The 9,836-nt window shown below is 34.0% G+C and overlaps 1 pseudogene; it reads right to left on the reverse strand.

Moving 5' to 3' along the window:
- Positions 1–2,009: 2,009 nt before the first annotated feature.
- Positions 2,010–2,574, reverse strand: LOC149183978 (gamma-glutamylcyclotransferase 2-2 pseudogene; annotated as a pseudogene).
- Between the last annotated feature and the right edge of the window lie 7,262 nt (positions 2,575–9,836).

The raw sequence follows: 9,836 nt of genomic DNA on the forward strand, positions 1-9,836 counted from the left end.
CTATAATACATCACAACATTACAAGCACAATAACATTCTTCATGTATTTTCCTTTTTCTTTGCCTTGCATCGCAACATCTTGGTACAACCATAACATGCATATAGCAACATAAGCAAGATAACATATGTCACCAACTCATCAACATCTCCAAGCATCAAAAGCATAACAAGCATCGCGAGCATATTTCAAAGCCACAAGCTCAACATTCTGATTAACATAGTGTGCAACATACCTTGCAACATAATTTGTCAATATACATAAAAATGATAAACTATATAGTAACATGATAACATAAGCATATGCAAGTAGTTCAATATCACATACGCAAGAAAAAGCATTCATGCTGCAATGCGATATATTTGTTCTCTTGCGGCTATTACTTTGTTGCTCCTTTTCCATCACCTTCATCTCTTGCTTCTCCTATTTTCATCAATCATAAAAATAAGTATTACAATACCTATTTGTTGCTCCTTTGCTAGAAGATATCACAAGCATACTTAGTTGCACATATGGTGATTACACTTCTTGTTGCTCCTTTGCCATCAATAATTCCAAGTCATCAAGCAATTAGCCTTGCACTATAAAGCAATGAGGACTATACCAATATGAAAAAATTATTAATCATCAAACAACCCAAACCTCATTAACATGAGACACTTCTTTTGACATCAATGCTAACATTTCCAATAACCTCCCCCTTTGGCATCTAAGGCAACACAATGGTACTCTTGGTGCACATCTAACCTCTTTTTTGTCCTTAAAAAGGAATTTATCTTCCATGCTTATGCTTACCTCCACCTTTGACATCAATGGCAAGGGGTTTTAAGATTTAAGACTAAAAATCCTAGGTTTATTAGATTAAATTAATTTGGAATAGATTAGGAAATATATGGTTACTAAAACAAAATTCTTCCCTCAAATAGCCTTCCAAGATCTGTTTTCAAAGTTTGGTTACATGCTAACATTGTCAAGACCAATTCTTAAGTGAAAATTCCTACCAAAAATATATTGAAAGGCATGATTGAAATTGATCCTTTGGTTTGGCACAATATTGCTAACATCTCAAGCATATCCGCTCTAGGTTTAAGAACTTATGTAGTTCACATGTTCAAGCCCACTAACCTACCTTATAAATAAGTTTGGCACAGTGCAAGTTTGTAGCATCTAATTTGTACACCAAAGTTGTTGGTAACTTTGACTACTAGCTACCATCCATACATTTTTGGGGCTCTACTAATGAGTGGCATGGTAGCCTTATCAAGAACATGTTACAAACTCACATTGGTTGAAGATAAAAAATATTCATCTACGCCACCATTTGGTGGGTTTTCTTTCATTGTTGCATGGGCATGCCTCTTGTTCTAACCTACTTTTACCATTTCTTGTATATCTATGTTTGATCGCATCCAAATAAACAATAAATAGACAATACCTCCCTAATATAACAAACCTCCATTAATATAACGATATGCACCAATATATCAACACACAACACACATTTATGGGTATATAACACATCTCCATTATTATAATGTGAATACCATATCAATACATTATATACGAACCTCCAATTTCCATGTGATTGCAGATGCAAAAGAGGATACATTATTTGATCACAACCTCCACTGAAATAACACTTAAAAATTTGAATTTGAGACAAGAAATCAATGCATTGTGTTAAAAATAGATAACAAATTGCATTCATCCAACAGATATATCAATGCATAAATTAAATCAATAGCAAACCATTGAAGTATTGAGTTCTTTGACTTCTCCTCATAAAGTCAACAAACAAATTTAGGCAAGCGTGTCATGAAAAGTGAACTCCTTGGAATGAAGGGAATAAAGTCACATACTCATTGAGCATAAAATTTAGAGTCTAGATCAAGTAGTACTAGGATGTTAACTCCACCATGCCCTAGAAACTGGCTAGCCTTTCCATAGATCCTAAAATTACTTATCTGTGTTTTTTTCATTCAAAAACTAGAGTTATTAATATGGATATATTTTACAGGGAAAAATAAACCCTTGTAAAAATTTTCCTCACTTCACTTGTAAGCTTCATAATTGCTTTTTTTATTTGCCCACTGTCCAGTTCATTTTCCAATAAAAAAAGATATTCCCAATAGGTTTTTCAAGGGCCAAAAAATTTTGCAATTTAACTTTCCATCGCCTCCACAGGAGTAGGACCAAGGAAGTACTTTTTTGTGACCTTATTTAGGGTAGTAGTAAAAAGTAAAACTCCAGTTAAAGATAATTTTGATGGTTCTTCCTCTGTGTAGAAATCTATATAATTATTTGTGTCATACTTGCATTCTCTCTTCTCGACATCTCTATGATTATTTTTTTCTTTTCTGGTGCTCCATTAACACAAAGGGAAGTACCCCAACAAAGAGATCCTTCTTCTTCTACTAATGTGTAAGATCGAGCATGAAACTATGGTGTACCTCTGTGATTAATACAAGCTAGTTGAAAACGTGTTGATAGTCCTTGATGGAGCTTATTAGTTTTTCATGGAAATGGAAGTCATGCTTCCTCATTAGAGATACATACCCAAACACCCACACGACCATTTTTCTCATTAAAGTGACATAAAATTAAGGTGTTTTGTTGTCCTTTTTTACCACAGGGGTTTCGCTCAATGAACCTCTGACCTATCGCCTACATTCGTGGCATATTAAAAAATACTCTTAATTTGACTACATATTGGAAAGTACCCCTAAAACTCATATTATTTAAACCCCTACCAATACAAACCCAATACACCTTGGCAATTTAAAAAACTCCTACTTCCACTAGATATTTTAGGTATCCATTTTTTCATTAACAATTTTTATACCCCTTTATATTTTGTCATTAACTTTGAACTCCATTTTTTATATATGCCAATATAAAAACCCTTTGCCCCCTATATATCCCCAATATATTATGCCATTTTTTCTTCAATATATATCCCCTAATATGAACCCACTTGGTATGGTATTGATCCTAGTGAAGCCCCTTGCTTTCTAAAAAAACCATAATATAACATAAAGTGGAGAAAGAATACACCATAATATTTTTGGATTTCCACCATACTCACTGTAATATTCACCAATTTATCACTATAATATGAATATCACCCATATATATGGTAGGCTAATCAATAGACAAGTCGTTGAGATTCTGGGCATGTTGGGAAATTTTTATACAGTTGAGAACGAAACCCTAGTTACAATATAAAACATTATATAACGAAATGTAAAGCACCATGTGAGGTAATCATATGAGATAACAACATAATATTATGGAGCTTTTAAAACAATAATCCCACTGTAATATAACGTCAATGCCAATATATGATATATGCCACTGTTGTTGTTGTTCATAATGTCAACGTCGATATATGATATATACCATTGAAATATATATCCACCTCTCCAATATAATATTTGTTGTTGTTTCTAATGTATCAATAATGTATTGGCGAAATATATATCAATGCCATCATATCATTGCCAATGCCACCATTGCTCAAGTTTGTCTTTCTGACTCTATGCCTACCATTTCTACACTTGACTTCACTTTATCGGTACATTTTAGGTTCATTTTAGATGTAAAGATGCATTTCTCTCTTTCTCTCCTTCATAGACCATTTTTTATTTTTTTTGTTTAATTGATAAATTTCACTTCCAATATTTTTCTCTTCGTCTACATAATATTCAATCTCCTTCATATTCTCCCTTTCTCTTCTTTATTTGACAATTAAAAATTCCTTCATTCTTGTAGATATATATTACACTAGCCCATGAGAGTAGTTTAACATTAGATTTCAAAGTCGCATTGGGTGGAATTGTAGATGATTACCCCGATTCTCCATATACCATATCGAGATGAATGATGAAGGGCAATTTATTTTTTATTTTTTCATTGCACTCCCCTAATCCTATCTTTCGATTATTTGACCTCGGTTGAGCTTTAGTTTGAACAATGGTCCTCTAGCCCAACTAGAGTCTACCTTTGTATATTCCAAAAGAATTCTGGTGTTATGAACTTTAACTTCATCATAGTGATATCAAATGTCTTCATTACTGCTAGTGGGTACCCTGATCCTTGTATTTCCTGGTTACAAATGTAGATATTCTACACTCTGTAAAAGAGTTTTCTTCATCTTCTGCTAATTTTCCTTAGATTAATTTTTGTTTTGTTTTGATTTGTTGCACATTGTTTGAAATTGTCTTTTATTAGGCTTCGCCAAGAGTCATAGTACTCTGAGATATTATCATAGGTTACAAAATTATAATGTTATTATATAGATTCCAAAATTCTCTTTATCTTCAGGTTTCCTTGCTGCTACCACCTTAAAAAATGTTTTCAACTCATGTCTTTGACTTAATGTGCTGACATTACAGGCTTGGCCAATTTTTTGCTAGGTGAAAATTAGACACTTGTTGTCTTCTTGGATGTTTCTTCCTCCATCTAGTATAGCATTGGAATAATAGTACTTCATCTTTGTTCTAGTGTTTAAGCTTTGCACAAATGCTTCCTATAATTCTATGCCATTTTTCAAACAACTTCCAGAACATAATGTACACATGTATCAATTACAAAGGTTATTTTAATATCCTATTCTCCACAAATGAATTTGTATGAAACATTTTCTTCCAGGGATTTAGTATTTTGATCAATATCCATGAGGTTTCAAGGCCTTATAACTATTCTCCTAGATTTTTCTCCAACTACAATGATCTATACCTACAATTTCCTTTGATTGCTTTGGATCTAGTGAGATTTTTTTAAAGATTTTATACTAACATCTCCTTGATTTCCATGACTTCAATGGATATTAATGGGACTACTCCCCCAGAGATGTTGTTTCTCCTCCAACATTGACCAAATTCATCTTTTTATTTCTTGAGCAGCTTCCTCTCAGACCATGCTAGCTTCAATTTGTCATTGAATTTTAATGCTACTCTTTTTTCTTCATTTTCCATACTTTAGTAGGTTTTTTTCTATTGTCTGCATTTCTTTTTGACTCATTTTTTTGTTTTCCTTGAATGACTTCTCTCTTCCATTTATATTTCTTTAGAGTATATGGAAACTTGCAATCTTTGGCTCTGTGGGTTTATCACGCACATAACATCTTGTGTGGCCAATAAATAGAGGGAATGGTGTGTTTTATTTTTAGTTCCTGTTCTTATTTGTGCATAGTTTGCATTAAATAACTTTACATTGCACAAGTAAGAATAATGATAGAAATAAATTTTGTACTTGGTGAATGGTTGTCTTCTCTTCTTTCTTGAGGGAACCATCTTGTTTGATGCATCTTCTGCTACATAAACTTGATTTTCTTTTCCTTACATCCTACTGCAACATGTCTAGGTTCATGGCAAGAAAAACATTGGATATCTTTCAAGGGAGCAAAGAATCTCCTCTAAAATATTCCAAATTTTCTCAATTCATCTCGAGGAGAAAATGACCTTTTTTCAAAGGATCATTTATTCTTCTCATTCTTTGGCTCTTCTTTTTGTTGCTTGTTTTTGTTTTCTTCTTTAAAAATCATGTTGTTGTTGGCTTCTTATTCACTAGGTCTTTTTGATTTTTTTGTATTCTCTTTAATGGTTTCCCTATTTGGATTCTTCATGGAGAAAATATCGTCTTGTATCCTTTTACACAGTCTATTATTTTCATCTATTTCACTTTTGACTGAAACAATCTCAGCCTCTAGTCTTCCACATTGTAGGTCTCTCTCCTTAAGCTAACTGCTTATTACCTCTTCTATTGGCATTATGGCTAATGTGTTGTCTTTGATGTCAACCTACTTGATAAAGATGTCAGCATGTTGGCATTATGGCTAATGTGTTGTCTTTGATGTCAACCTACTTGATAAAGATGTCAGCATGTTGGTTATACAGTGTGACAAAGAGAATGGAAAAAGGGATATCAGTTCAAAGACAGAGGGATGATAAAGGTGAAGCTTAAGAAAGCATATGTGGGTTGTGTAAAGAGAAGTTGCGTACATACCTGGGTATGGTGAAGAGAAGTTGTGTATAGTTGTTATTATCAATACCATCGGTCTTTACCATGGTATTGGCCCATAGTATTGAGCATGACAATGGATATTTGATCCCATAAAATAATACCTTCGACATTACTAAGGGATTGGCCTAAGGTATTGGCTAAGGCTTATACTATATAAGGAGATGGAGATAAAGTGTTAGAATGTGCATGCAATGGATTATTTATGAATGACTTGATCTAAAATAGGTGTGCACCAAGGACCATGGAGATGGATCATATCTAATAGATTTTAAATGACCACATATTGAATAATATGTTTATGGTTTGGTAGATCTGTGATGATGATATTATGATGTGTGTTTATCACAATTTTCATGGCAGGATTTGGGCTTGACATGTGTTGTGTTGTAGCAAACGTATGTCTTAGAGATTACAAATATAAATGCAGGTTTAACACTAAGAATTCACATACATACACAGATATTTTATTGGGTACTCACGTATATATTTTGCAGTATGGATAGATCTGTACACAAGTGTCGTGAATGATAAGTGCATACATACACAGATATGCTTTATAAGAGTCACTTACAACTCCTAGGGTTTTGTAGTATAAGTTGTTAATTATGTTTGATTAGTTTTGTTATGTTTGTTGTTGTTTGTTGATGAAGTATCTCATATGATAATCTGTGTTTGATAGTCCTTGCTGGGTTGACTTATTTATGGAATGATATGTTGACAAGGGATTATGCTACTTTCTGATGATTTTTAGCTAGTTTAGTGATATTTGATGGGTTTAGTATGTGATTTAGTGATTGTTTTAGTGTGAGAGTGATTTAGAGTCAGTTTTTTAGTATTTTGAGATCTGTACGCAAGTCCTCTTAAGAGAAGCACATAAATATGCGAGTATGACTCAGAGCAATAGCCTATATATTCTAACATATGGTTGATCAAGGTTTGGAGTAGCAATAATTAGTTTTTGTGATGGGTAATAGTGTTTGGCTTATTGATGAGTAGTTGTGCATTGATATGATCTATCCTGGTTTAATTTCATAAATTCAGTGATTGATTTGATGATTCAGTTAGTTCAATGATTGGGTGAGTTGATTTAGTGTTTTATTTCAAAATTGTTATTTGATAGTAGGCTTAAATGATGCTAGTGGGTCTAGTCTAAAAATTTGATGAAAGGTGGACTATAGGTTTGATTTCTGAGTCACGTGGATACAGTATGAAATATTATGAAATGTGGTCCACACAAGTGCTAAGGGTTGGATCCTTTAGTGAGGAAGTTGAAGTTTCCTTCCAGTGGTAGCTCGTGAATCATTTAAGGTGGTTAGAGCTCCCTTCTGGTGGGTGTTGGTAAATGAGATCAGGGGGTTAAATCTCCCTTCCAATGGGCATTGGAGAATGGGAGAAGGTTGTAACCTTCTGCAAGTAGGTGCCTATGTACTGGTATGATTTTGTGCTAGTACAATATTGTAAGATGTTTTCCTTTATAATAAGATGAAGATAGAGATGATGGTAGCAGTGGTTTTATCACACATTGGGTTTCAACCTAAAAATCTTGATGTCCTTATGTGTTGTTGTGTTGATTATGTGTGATGGTTATTATGTTCTTACTACTCATGGTTACTATTAATTAAAGGCTAATGAAGTAATGACATAATGGTTAAATCAGAACAAATGATGAAACATATGAAAAATTAGCTAACTAGATATATGTTGTTTTCCTTCATCATAGTCCCATACATATGCTAGCTTACTTAATGACAGTAGTGTACAAAATTGTGAATAATAAATTAAAAGCTTTAAGTGAGTTTTAAAATACTAATTTACCCCCCTGTCCTCCCCACCCTCTCAATATTTTTCCTAACAATTGGTATCAAAGAAAGTCATTTTAGTTGAAGATTAATTGCTTGGACTCAATCAAGGATGATGGTGTTAGGAAACCAGCTCACAAAAAGATAAAAAGATAGATCGACGCCTTAGAATTCAGCCTCTTCGAGGGGGAAACCTCCTTTACATTACACAAATGAACAATTCTTGGATGATTCAAATGACAAAACCTCCTTTCTATATATAGGAGTCTAAGGGGACACAATATCACCAAGCCGACCTAACAATAATAATATAAAGGCACAAAAATAACAATAGTGGGTTTCTATGGGGCACAATATTAACAATATGGGGACAATAGGGGCACAACAATAACAATAAGGGATACAATGACAATAGTAATGGGGGAATTACTAGTATTATAGGGACCTAACATGCCCCTCTCCTTCAAAAAAGTGTTGTCCTCAATGCTTGAGTAGTTCTCGGTGCTTCTGTATAAAATTCTCATCCTCCCATGTGGAATCTTCAATGGGTAAGTTCTTCCACTTGATGAGATACTCTCAAATTGATCGATTTCATAGCTGTCAAGTTCTTGTTTCTTTGACTACTTCAGGTTCCAATATGATTTTTCCTTCCTCATCAAGTTCTGGCAATATTGTTTGAACTAGAATCTTGTCACCTATAACCTTCTTTAAGCATGAAACATGGAAAACTGGGTGCACTCGGGAAGCTGTAGGAAGTTCCAATTTGTATGCCATAGTACCTATCTTTTGCAACACCTTATACAGACCATAATACTTTGGTGATAATTTATTATATTTCTTAGCTTGCTTGAGGGACATTTGTTTATATGGTTGTAGTTGTAGGAATACCCAATAACCTACATTAAAGCTTCTTTTGCTGCGATGTTGATCTGCCTGCTGTTTCATTCTATTCTACGCCAAGGTAAGGTTATCCTTTAAGAGTTGGAGAACTTGTTGCTGATGCTCGATGTGATCTTCCACTGATTGAACCTTAGAATTTTCTCTTAAATATGATGTGATGGATGGTGGATGATATCCATAAAGTGCCATAAATGGGGTCATTTTTGTTGCAGTATGGAAGGAAGTGTTATACCACCATTCATCCAGAGGCAACCATTTGACCCATTGTGTCTGTTTATCAGATACAAAGAAACAAAGATATCCTTCCAAACATTTGTTTACTATCTCAGTCTGCCCATCAGATTGAGGATGGTAAGATGAGCTATGAGCTAACAGAGTCCCAAGACAAGAAAATAATTCTGTCCAAAAATTTTGAGTGAAAATGGGATCTCTGTCACTTACAATAATCTTTGGGTTTCCATGTAGCTTTTGAATTGTTTCCATAAATGCAGTAGAAACTATACTTAATTTAAATGGACAATATAATGCACAAAAGTGTGCATACTTGGTAAGTCTGTCAACTACCACCATGATAACACTCTTTCCTTCAGACTTGGGTAAACTTGTGATAAAATCCATTGAAAACTCCTCCCAACGTTGGCTTGGAATGGATAAGGGTTGTAATAGTCCTGGGGTTTTAATTGTTTCAACTTTATTTTGTTGGCAAACCAAACATTCCACCACAAAATTTTGAATATCCGATTTAAGGCCATCCCAAAAAAAATCCTTCTTAACCCTGTGGTAGGTTTTTAGAAATTCTGAGTGCCCTCCTAAGGGAGAGGTGTGCAATTCCCTAAGAATATTTTGTTTGAGTTGGGAATTCTTACATAGGTATAACTGATCCTTGTACCATAACTAATCATTTTTCTAGCTAAATGTATTGGATGTACTAGGATCTTGTTGTATCTTTTGAATGAGTGCCCACACTTCCTCATCATTCTTCCATTCATCCCTTGCTTCGTTTATCCAATCTGGTTGGATAATAGAAATGGCGCAAAGAAATGCTTCCACATCCTCATCCTTTCTTGAGAGTGCATATGCCACAACATTTTGCTTCCTTGTTTTGTAGATGATTT

Source organism: Pinus tabuliformis, chromosome 3_2 (genome assembly GCF_031772625.1).
Source record: "Pinus tabuliformis cultivar Carrire ecotype Pingquan chromosome 3_2, CPIR1, whole genome shotgun sequence".
NCBI classification, from domain to species: domain Eukaryota; kingdom Viridiplantae; phylum Streptophyta; class Pinopsida; order Pinales; family Pinaceae; genus Pinus; species Pinus tabuliformis.